This window comes from Astyanax mexicanus, chromosome 25 (assembly GCF_023375975.1).
Source record: "Astyanax mexicanus isolate ESR-SI-001 chromosome 25, AstMex3_surface, whole genome shotgun sequence".
Lineage (NCBI taxonomy): Eukaryota > Metazoa > Chordata > Actinopteri > Characiformes > Acestrorhamphidae > Astyanax > Astyanax mexicanus.
The window spans coordinates 2124324-2137435 of NC_064432.1; positions in this window are offsets into that span (position 1 = coordinate 2124324).

Here is a 13112-nt window from a genome sequence, read left to right on the forward strand (position 1 = left end):
AGCCATCAGGCTATCTGCTACACATATGTCTGCAATGCATAAAAGTCTCCTTTTTTATGCATTGCAGACAGAAAACAGCATTCTTAAATTTCCCCTTATTGGAACATTATACAGGTCTGAAAGAGTTAATGTAAATGTAAATTTGCTGTATGAAATTCTATGTTTGTTCATTTATACTATATAATAAGCAATTGCATCCAAACAAACAAAAAAAATCACTCTGTTGGTAGAATGAATATATTAGACACTATATTAGACTTCATTACAATATTTCGTCCCCTCCCATCTCACGAAATCTCTTAAAGATAGAAAAAAAAAATCTTACCAATAACCTCTAGCTGGTGAAAAGCAAAGACTTCCGATGTATTGATGTCTACGATGGTGTACGTTCCTCTGTCTGCCACTGTCAGCTGACTCAGCATCAGAGACGCATTCACGATGGAGGCTCGGTGATCGTAGCCGCTCTTGCAGTGAACTCCTTTTTTCGTGATGGTGCAAATCCAAACCTCTGTAGTGTCCTTACTCGCACTGGTGAAATGCACCATCACCGGTGGCTGCATGACCAGATTCAGCAAGACAGAGTCACCTTCCTTTTCATGATGGTCAAACTGATGAGCTGTGAGCAAAAACAAAGACATTTGAGTTATAATAAGTGAAAATTCATTTACGTATCTATTCCTTTTTCCAGTGAAAGGAAGCTACATGTAGTTTGGAGGTGTGTAGTGATGATCTAATCTGAAGCTACATGTAGTTTGGAGGTGTGTAGTGATGATCTTATTTGAAGCTACATGAAGTTTGGAGGTGTGTAGTGATTAATACACTCTGAAGCTGAATAATGAAAAAAAAAAAAATAAGTTCAGAAATCAATATTTGGTGGAATAACCCTGGTGTTTTTTAATCACAGTTTTTTTCATGCATCTTGGCATCATGTTCTCCTCCACCAGTCTTACACACTGCTTTTGGATAACTTTATGCTGCTTCACTCCTGGTGCAAAAATTCAAGCAGTTCAGTTTGGTGGTTTGATGGTTTGTGATCATCCATCTTCCTCTTGATTATATTCCAGAGGTTTTTTTAAATTTGGTAACATAAAAGAAACTCTTAATTTTTAAGTGTTTTCTATTTTTTTCCACAGCTGTATATATTCTGTATACAAAGAAAATGGCACAACACACAGTGAATACAACACTATTCAGAGAATTCAGCCAAGACATATAAAAGCACACCAAAAACACACATATAAATAAATAAATAAGTATAAAAGTGAGTATATTTATTCATTTTGGGGGAGTGGCAGCTCCTGACAAACTCTCAGGGGGGCAAGTTTTCTGATGATATGATTTTATAGTGACTTGTTTAATATTAACAGCTATATATTAACTAGACAATAGTCAAATTGCAATTACTTTTAAGATGTTTGTAATCATTATACAACAATATTATATATTTATCTATAATCTACATACTGTAAAGTAATTTTGGACTGATTTTAAATTCCTTCTTGAATAAAATGATTTTTTGCTTCTACAAAGTCTGAATAATTGTCTGTAGTCATCAAAAAAAAATATCTTCTCTCAGTTTACCCTGACAAATAACTCTGAACATGAATAGAATTTAATAACTTTACCATTAATCATAAAATTAATTTCAGTCTTTATTAAACAATATTTTATTTTAGGCGCAGCACATACAGAATAAAGATTGACAATAGATCAAATACAATTAAACAGTTGGGGAGATACAATCACACTCACTTGTATTAAAATATGGCTGATCTGTTTTTTTTTTTTTTTTAATGCAGTAAAGTATGTAATCCCCTCTGACCAGATCCCTCTCCATGTAAAGCATAGCCAGGGCATTCAGTCGTGGGCCAGGTCCTTCAATAGCTGATAGACAGCGAGTTTATGACAGGGGTCAGACAGTAAGTTAATGCCTAAGGCCTAACTGTGAAATCAGGGCAGAACTGCAAGATCAGACACTTCTAACAGCAGCATCTGTCTCATAGTTATTACAAGACACTTTCAGGTCCTGGTTTAAAGGAGAAAGCGGGTAACCATGGCAACCAAACTTTTTAATACAGTCTGTGGAAAACCTACAAGGCACAGGTTGCGTGCGATGCAAGCACGCTAACGGTGAATTTACACTGCTCCGACGCGACAACGCACAGCGACGGATCCCATTCATGTTCAATGGGAAGCGCCGCCTCCGTCAGACGCAGTCGCGCGGTGCATCATGGGTCCGATGCGTCGCGAGCGGGGGATGCGATGCGATGAAAAGTTGAGCTCGGCTCAACTTTATGCAAATGAATCCGTCCAACGCGATGCGTCTATCCAATCAGAGAGCAGGTGTTGGCCTGTAACGCCAACAGCGCAGTCCTCAGCGCAGCGCATGAAAATATTTTAGTTCTGCTTTCAAGCGTCCAGAGAAGCCTGGAAGAGAAGTTTCAGGCTTCCCAGTTCTTCGTTAAATCCCTGCTGATTCACAGGGACTCTGTCAGCGAGGAGAAAGGCTGCTGTGATTGTTGGGGTCTCTGGTGGGTTTTTAAAATATTAATATGTAATTTAATTGGAAAAGTTTGCTTTTGTCAGCTTATATACTGTTCACTAGACAGTGTAATGAAGCTCAATCAAACATTTAGATCTATAAAGACACATTTATATTTATTAATTATTGGAAATAATAAAAGCTTATATAAAAGCATTTCCCATTTATTAAAACGATTTAATTGGACGACGCAGGGAACGCCTTTGTCACGCCCACATGCGACCGGTTGGAGGGGGGTAGTGCGACCATGTGCGTTGTCGCGACGGAGCAGTGTAAATTCACCGTAAGGCAGACTGCCGCAAATCGCCCCAAAAGAGGCAGTACTATGGGGAACGCAGCTCGATGCTGATTGGTCTATGATACTCAGAGGCAGGACTGGCTGACTAAAAAATGTCACAGCTAGGTTAACACTAATTAAATGTGCTGAAAACTTTTTTCCTCCTTCTCGCCCTGTGGCGGGGCATTGTCCAGTCTCCCTAATGAAGAAACCGGCACTGTTCAAAACACTTTTAAGATTGTTTGCCCTACTGTGTGCTCAGGTTTGAAGCCTTCCGTTTGGGAAGTGTGTGATCTTAGCCTCATTTAAATGAAACACACTCTGTGCTGTGGTGTAAGTTGTTCGCTAACGTTATCAAATAACTAGGACTTCACTCTCTCAGACACAAGTTTAGTTTTAGTCTATAGTTAGTTTAGTTTATAGGAGGAGTTTCAGTAATTTGACAAAGTGAATATCAGCCAACCCTAATTCGTATATGAAGACTTCCAGGCTGCAGCTGTGCTACATAAAAAAATAACAGAAATCCTTAAAAGCTACAGTTTCTTCCATGTATATATATATACAGTATATACAGTCACTTCTCTTCTTCTTCTTTAAATCTGTCTCTTTTGGGTCTTTATATGCACGCCAATGAGGGTGACCACCATCAGCAGCATGCCGCAGCTCAGCGCTACAGCGATGATCACATGGCTGTGAAACTTTTCCCCAGAGCTGCTGAATAGTCCTTCATCTGGTGGAGAAAAAAAAGAGAAGTTAATGCAGCTTTTAGACTTAACAAAACAAGCTCAGTCAGTCATCTCTCACAGGAGAGGATGTGTGGGGCGATCAAAGCAGCTCAACCAGCAGCAAAGTGCAAAAATCACACATGCCTAGTCAGTCTTATGTGGGGACTTCCGGCAGAGGCAGAAAAAATCATTCAGCGTTATTTTTCCACAGTTCTGAGAACACAGCAGATAGAACTTTTGAATATTTGATATTTAACCAACTTGGACCACTGTACTATAGCTTAAAGTATCTTAATCTCCCCAAGATATAAGCTACAGCTGACTGTCTACATGCTATAGTGACTCAAATCTGATTTTTTGCTTTTTTTTTTTCAGGGTTGTGTAGACTTTTTTAATTCAACATCTTTTAAAAAGTTTAAATCCTCCACTTTCTTGCTCCCAATAATCCTACCCTACCCTCTCTACTAGGTAACAGTGGCCATATGCCTCCATCACCAGGGGTGAGTCACTCATGATACAGATCTAACTACCTTCTACTACCAGATCAGGAGAATCTCTCACTATCTTTAATAAACTCCTGAAGACAGAGCTCTTCAAAGAGCACTTACTCTCCTAACACCTCTAACTAACTACCTTCTACTACCAGATCAGGAGAATCTCTCACTATCTTTAATAATTAACTCCTGAAGACAGAGCTCTTCAAAGAGCACTTACTCTCCTAACACCTCTAACTAACTACCTTCTACTACCAGATCAGGAGAATCTCTCACTATCTTTAATAAACTCCTGAAGACAGAGCTCTTCAAAGAGCACTTACTCTCCTAACACCTCTAACACACTAACTACTTCTATCCTCATTTCCTTCTTCCCCTCCTTCACTCCTCTATCCCATTATTTCCCTTTGACCTCCTTTAGGCCCTGTCCAAAGATGTTTTTACCTTACTTTCTATTACTTTTGTACTTCATTATTGTAAGTCGCTTTGGACAAAAGAGTCTGCCAAATGTAATGTGATGTAATGTAATGTATTGTAATGTAATGTAATTTGTGCTAGATAAACCAATAAATAATTGTGGTACTAATGAGTAACATGACAGTGTTATATACGTTACCTTGTCCATGTTGTGTCAGTTTCTCTGGAGCTGAAAAATGAAACAAAATGTGATTAGCATTGACATCATATCTGTAAACCTATAAAACAAGCTCAACCTAAATTTACTGATTGTGTAATAAATTGCTGCACCCAAAAGAAAGTGTCAGGTTCTGACAATTCTATTGGAAGGAAGATACAGGAACAATAAATTATAAAAATGTCCCTATCTACAGCCACCCACTACACAGCTTCTTCTGCGGACTGCGTAGTCTCGGTACAAGGACCAGCAGACTGTGAGACAGCCCCTTCCATCAGGCTGTGAGGATGCTGAACTCTCTTCCTGCTCTATCCCCCATCCCAATCCTGCCCCCAACACACACTCACTCTTCATCCTTCATCTTCATTACTCTTCATCCAGAGTAACGTAATTCTCCAGAGTCAATTCTATGTGTGTGCAGTATTGACAATAAAACTACTTGACTTGATTACAGGTTGGAAACCATTGGTTTGTATTGAAAATAGCTTCTTTCTTACTTTGCAGACGAATCCCCTCTCCAAACTCCATCCGCTTGTTATGTGAAGCTGCACAAAAGTACGTGGCCAGATCACTCTCGGACACTTGGTAAATTCTCAGTCCGATAAAGCGGTCGACAACACAACCTTCAAAATGGGAATCGTTGAAATTCCAAGCTACAGACATAGCGCCATCGTTTTTCAGCCCCATCACCATCAGCGTTTTTGGCTTGGCTTGGTCATCCATCCTTATCCAGTTGATTTCATGATGGTACGACATGTCACACTTCAACATCTGCGATTGTCCGAGATTAACCTCCATCTTCTTTAAGGCATTGGATGGCTTCAGCGACAAAACAAGGATCACTGCTGAGGAGAAAAAAAAGATGATGTACATGCAGGTAATAATTATATAAGTACAGTCTAACCACAGACCACTGGCTCATTTAGTTATTTCATCATGCTTCACACATTGCGTCACATCACTGACAAAGGTCAGCAGCTTTATTTGAATCTATAATTAAAAGTAATCCAGGCTTTTCTTTCAGAAATATTTAGAAATATTCATCTCAGGCCCTAAAAGGGACCATATTTAGCTGCATTTAGTACATTTACTTCCCCACCTCCCAGGGTTAAACTAATCCAATCCAAATAGGGTTTTAATCTGCTGGTTTACAATTAGTTTATTAATGGTTACTAATTAATAATCAGTTATAACACATATGTAGAAAGGGCAACAATGACCTGTTGTTTATAAATGACTAAAACTTGATTAAACTTGCGAGTTAAATGGTTAAACTGATGTTGACTGACGGAGAATATGGAAATGGAGAAGCAAGTTGAGTTAGATGGAGAAAACATAGTAAGTTGAGTATCTGACAAGCTCTAAAGTTTAACAATAGAGGGCTGTGGGTTCACTATTTGACAAACAACAGGTCATTGTTGCCCTTTCTACGTATGTGTTATAACTGATTATTAATGATTTTTAAAGCATTTACAACCTAATTAGTAACCATTAATAAACTAATTGTAAACCGTTTATAAACCCTTTATAAAGGTAGTCTTTGTTCTTTGTTTAAACTTTAAAGGGATTCTTCAGAGAACCTTGTGGTGTCTTCTGTGGGAAAAGTTCATTGTGGCTAACCTGCCCAATGCGAAACCTCCAGAGTATCCACTGCACTGTACAATAAAGTACTTCAAAGATGCAATGCAAGCAAATGCAGAAGAGTGGCTAAGTCACCAGCCAAAACAAGTACAACTCAGTTCAAGCTGTATAATCTTGGGACCTCAAGGAGCAGCCATGAAGATAGATGACAATGATTATCTACTCAAGGAATTTGCTGTCCAACAGAGTGTGCCACATGTGACATTGCTAGTGTCTGAGCACTATGAACAGAAGCATGTGGGAGACATGATGGCGGAAGCAGAAAAAGTGGTTTTCATTCCACTGGAAGAAAATGAAGCTATACACCACAACCTTTTTTAAAACAGAAATTTGTAACAACATTTTAGAGGTCTAAAAAACGTCCAAATAACATAAACATATAACATATACTAGTATAATAATTACACTTACTGACTCTCTTCAGACAGAACCAGTGTTGAGTTACATAACAAATATATAATAATAATAAAACTCTTTCAGTGAATGGGTTCTATATATATATATATATATATATATATATATATATATATATATATATATATATATATATATATATATATATATATATATATATATATATATATATGTGTGTGTGTGTGTGTGTGTGTGTTTTAATGGCTGGGTTCTTCAGAGAACCATTAAAAAAATAATATTTGTAAAACCTTTTTTTAAGTCTATAGAACTTCTAAATAACATTAGAAAGAGCCCATAAATTTGTATTATTATATTATTGTATTACTTTAATATAGTAACAATTCTTAATGCTCTCTTTTTAAGCTCGATTGTCCAGAGGACCACGGTTAAAACATGATGTGTGGGTGAGAAGAATGTCAATCTCCAGTATCACAGATTAAACAGTTCTAAAACTTTTCGTTTTCATTAAATAGAACATTTCATTGTTAAGCTGTTCTTAAAGTCATTTCTGAACAAGCATCTCATATATCTTAAATATTGGTATCATTAAGTTAAGTGACAATTCTTAAACTTTCTAGAGAGAGAGCCAAAGAGAACCAAACATGCCTCGAAATCACTGTTTATTTTAGCATACGACCAAATAATCAATCAGGAACATCCGGTTTTTAAAGCATGTTTATGAATTTAGACCACTCACTACAATCTTGTGTGTACAAGTTTAATATTTTGATTATATTATTTCATCAATTGTATTGCTGTATTATTATTATTATTATTATTAGGCTTCTATGTTATTTTTAAAATAGTATTTAATTATTATTTAAATATAATTATTAAAAATAAATTAAATGACAGAATAAAACTCACCAAAACAGGCAAACAATAGGGAGCACTTCATTGTTTTCTCATGTAATGACTTCAGCAGGTGTTCACTGTGACAGAAGTACTTTTATGCTTGACGGAAGGAAAACCACAGCCTTACATCCTCCATGTGTATGTGTATGACTTCAGTAGCAAAACCTCTGGATTGTGAAAATACAAAGAAAACAAACTTGGAAATAACCTTCAAGACTTGCCTGGAAGAAAATGTGAAGATAATAGAAAAATAAAAAAAAGTATTTGTGTTCTGCTCAGCAAAAGGTGTGACGGTTTAACTTCTGCAAAAAGTTTTTTTTCTGAAGTGAAACCACATGACCTGCTTTCGGCCAAAACCACTCACACACTTATTTGGACAAAAGATTTGGGACACTTAATGTTTGTGCTAAAAAACAAGGGGCTTTTGTTGAAGTAACTGTATCCACTGTCCAGGACAGGCTTTCTTCTAGATTCTATTAGAGAGCGTCTGTGATGATTTGATTGCATTCAGTGACTTGCAAAAGCAGCGTTTGTAAGTTTAGGATGTTGGACGATTACCAGCATCACTTGTTTTTGGCCGTTGGGCGAATGAAACTCTACGCCTTGACCATGGAGGAAAATAAATAGGTGTGGTTGAGAGGAATGAGAGATTAAGAAATGACCAACAGGTGAGTGTGGGACTGTATAGCTGTGGATAAGAACATTTTTACACCCATGATTTAAAAAAAGAAAGCCACATGATGCATGAAAACAAGGGTTTCAACCACATTTGGAAAATCCCCTTTTGTTAAAAGGTAAACAGTTCTGCAGAGTCAGCGATTGCCAAGAAATGTCACAATCTTTCTGAACAGATTTCCCTGAAATATTAGAGATATTATCTTGACTAAAGGAGCAAAAGATGTCCACAGTGTGAGATGCATAGGAACCGAGTTAGGGACAAAACCAAGACCAGGACACATGCGATGTATGTCAAGCCCAGGACATCTAGTAATAATTTTATTAGTCAAGACCAAGACTTTCATTAGTTTAGTTCACTTCAAGCCCAAGACTTTTTGTAGTCGAGTTCGAGTCAAGATCAAGACTTTCAATAGTCTTGTCCAAATCAAGACCAAGACAATTATTAATCTAGTCTGATTTTTAGTAAATGAGTACAGGTCAAGACCAAGACTTTTAGTAATTAAGTACAGGTCAAGACCAAGACTTTTAGTAAATGAGTACAGGTCAAGACCAAGACTTTTAGTAAATGAGTACAGGTCAAGACCAAGACTTTTAGTAATTAAGTACAGGTCAAGACTTTTAGTAGTAGTACAGGGCAAGACCAAACATTCATTAGTTTAGTTCAATTCAAACCCAATTTTTTTTGTAGTCTAGTTCGAGTCAAGACCAAGCCTTTCAATAGTCTTGTCCAAATCAAGACCAAGACAATTATTAGTCTAGTCTGAGTCAGGACCAAGACTTTTACTAATTAAGTACAGGTCAAGACCAAGACTTTTAGTAAATGAGTTTGATTCAAGCCCAAGACTTTTTGTAGTCTGGGGCTTGGGCTAAAAAATACTTTTTAGGTTATTCATTCAAAATATAATCATCATACAATATTTGTTATTTATTATTAAATTATATTACATTTCAACATGTATTTGGAAAATAAAAGGTTTAAAAAATATTTAATCTAAAATTCTTATTCATTTATGTTGTTTTATATAGTCTTGCCAAAATGTGTAAATTTAGTGCGATAAAATAATAAAACGTTGGAAACGTGATCCAAAATACACTAAATAAATAAACAAAATAAAACTTGAACTTGTAAGATGGTAAAATTTGATATAAAAAAAAACAATTTCGAGTAACGCATTTGGATTCATTAATTCAAATCGATTCGATTCAAAACCACCTTGTGAGTGTGTGCATTTGCTATACTTGTTTTTCGTAGATAAATGGGGTTTAGTTGTGCCAGTTCTACTGGTGGTTATTCATCCTCTTGGTGTTGGGTTGGAGGGAGGATAAGGGTCTCTACCAGTTGGATCCTGTTTTATAAGAAAACCACTAAAAAAAAAATGTTTTTTCCACATTTTTCCACAGTTTGAAGTAAAGTTAAATTAACATTCTCTAGAGTTGCAGAAATAAAATTTAATTAACACTTTTAAGAGTCAGGTGAATGTTCTGTTGAGTTATTGAGTTAATATGTGACCCCATACAGTGATGAACTCTAACATTTAAACTTTTCTGGTAAAGTTATTTTAACACTGTAGTTAGTGGTACTAATCTTACACCAGTAGGCCTTCCACCTATCTTACGTCACTTAATTACCAGATTGACTGGTCCCATCCAGGGTCCAAAGGAAAAGCCAGGTCATTCTGTATGTGTTTAATAAACGTGCGTATAAAAATACACTTTAATATTCTATTCATCTACTATAATCTATTACATTTGCAGCTCTAATTGCTAACATGTGTGTGAACTACTGAAACCACTAAAAAAGGAAGCAGCGGAAATCTCGCATCATCTCTACACACAACATGGAAACCTCCTATGGGTTTTTCTAGAAACGTCTTCAGAGAAATGTCTTATCACAGTTGCAAATTACAGAAAAACAGAATGACAATTTCGGTAAACAGAACATTCATAGAATAAATGCGGATAGTGTTTCCATCAGAAAAGCAACAGGGTTTTTTTTTTCGGGGATAAGAACCGGTAAAAGTAAAAACCCTGTTTTTTCCTGTTCTATTCCGTTATGATACGCAATAACCATGACTTCTGATTTTTTGTAAATGTCTTTAATAATATGACGAGGTCAGGGTTATTTTTTTCTCACATTGGTGAAATAAATAAAGAAGTGAAAATAGAATCACTGAGCATGTAGGAGAAACCACATATCCCATACTGGTCAATCAGCTTAACCAGCTTGAAGTTTGAGATTGATACTCAAAAACTAGTTAGTAAATTAGTACAAAATTGTAAATTGTAAATGTAAATACTTATAATACCCACAATCTACAGTATTTACACCTCTTTGTTCCATTTTGTCACCTTGCATTAATTGCAAGGCTTGCAACCATGAACTTTGTATTTTATGTATTTTAGTGAGATTTTAAGTGATAATCCAACACATAATTGTGAAGTGGAACGTAAATGTAATTAAATAAAAATCTTAAAAGTATGAAACATACCTGCATTTGCCTGAGTACTAAGTATCTAAGCCTGGATATGACAGCTTTCTCAAATACTTGAAATATTTCATTCTTTTAATTTAAGTGAAATTTAAAATTAGTTATAGTGTTACACAGGATTTGCCTAAATAAAAAAAATATATAATAACATATTAAGGTTTTTTCCCCTTTTTCCGCTGATACTTCCAAACTACACCACCTGCTGGTTCCGTTCAAAATATAATTGCATTATTATCTGTTTGATAACGAATTTGATCATATTTTTTTCATGCGCCCACATTTTCGTGTATCACAAAATCTGCGATAATATAATCACTACAGGGACATCTAAAATATAACACAAGACCATTTTGCTAAGCCAAAAAAGTCTGGCGATTTAAAAATATATATAGATGAACTACAAACCCCATAAAACCATGAGGGCACCGATTCGTTTGAATGTGTTGATGTGACGTAATCAGCGCGACAGACTTTGTAGTTCTTTTAGGGAAAGCGCTTGGTGAAAAAACATTTCCCTTTAAAAACAGAGCTAGACGTTATTGCATACGGGAACTGCAGGGATTTGTTTGTGAGACTTTTGTGAGATTCACGATTCACATAGTTTATTTTTAAATAATCCTACAGTAATTAAATGATCTCTATTAGCTGAATAACAATGTGTTTTAGGATTATAGTGAAATTTGGTTTGTTTAAAGTGAATCATGAATCTAATAAATGGCAATATATGGATTCAAAAGACAAAACACACACAATGCAGGTACGCATGGGAAAAGTTTTATTCAGTGTTTTTCTTTTTTTCTTTTTTTTTAAATTACCACCAGTCTAAAAAGTGAAATTAGGTTATTATTAATATTTGCCACACAGTTATTGTCAATCGTATTTTATTTTCTTAATCATATATGTTATATACTCATGAAAATGTTATGATTTATTGCGCTTCAAATAACACAATCAACGCAATTCATCAAATTAATTAAGTAATTAGAATAGTTTATAACCCAACGAAATATTTGCCAAACAGATATACAGGACAAGAGGAAGCCTTGTGTGTGATTTATTTTATAGATATTTATTTTATTATGATTTTTCATTTTGTTTTATGTTTATTTATTTTTTTTAACTTTTTTATTTATTTTATAAATATATGTATTTTGTATTGCTTTTTATTTTTTAGATATTTATATTTTGTGACATTTATTTTAGTTCATTTATTTTTAGATATTTTTTTTATTTCATACATTTATATATATTTTTTCCTCAATGTATTTATTTAATTCATTTACTTATTTATTTTTAGACATTTATTTTATTTTATTCATTTTATTATCTTACCTAAAAGCAGTTAGTTGTTGCATTGTTAATATATAACACATCAAATTTTAAACCGTATTAAATAGGACAAAAAAATATTATTATTTTTATTTATTTGTTTTTTTTTCTCGGTGGCTAAAGGGCGGAGCATGTGTCAATCATTGTCGACTGCAGCCAATCAGATACTACACTTTTGTTGTCAATCACTTTTTATTAAGCCAATCCTCAGACAGACCAAGCTGTCCATCATTTTTTACTGCAGCCAATCACCTTAACAGATCTGTTAAAAGAAGGCGGAAACTGCGGTGCTACCGGTTAAACGTAGCGCGATTTAAACTTCTGAACAGCGGTGAAGCTGAATGTGTTTTACAAAATACTATATTAACAGTTTAAACACATTTATGTGCTACTGTAGTTAGTCCTGCCTATATGCCGCTCTTAAACAGAAGTAACTGAATGAAAACGTTAGAAAAGCCCTGACTTTAGATATTTTTAAATCAAAGATTAAAATACTCGTTTTTCTGGAATGGCACTTTCGTGATTTTTTTCCTTTATTGCAGTAATTCCAAAATTTCTCCTCGAGGATCAATAAAGTGTCTGTCTGTATGTCTTGCATTAAATCATGTATACGTATGTGTAAATATATATATATATATATATATATATATATATATATATATATATATACACACACACAAACACACACACACACACACATACGTATACACGATTTAATGCAATTACTGCAATAAAGGAAAAAAAATCACGAAAGTGCCATTCCAGAAAAACAAGTATTTTAATCTTTAAAAAGTCAGGGCTTTTCTAACGTTTTCATTCAGTTACTTCTGTTTAAGAGCGGCATATAGGCAGGTCTAACTACAGTAGCACATAAATGTGTTTAAACTGTTAATGTAGTATTGTGTAAAATACTTATACACATTCAGCTTCACCGCTGTTCAGAAGTTTAAATCGCGCTACGTTTAACCGGTAGCACCGCAGTTTCCGCCTTCTTTTATCAGATCTCTTAAGGTGATTGGCTGCAGTAAAAAATG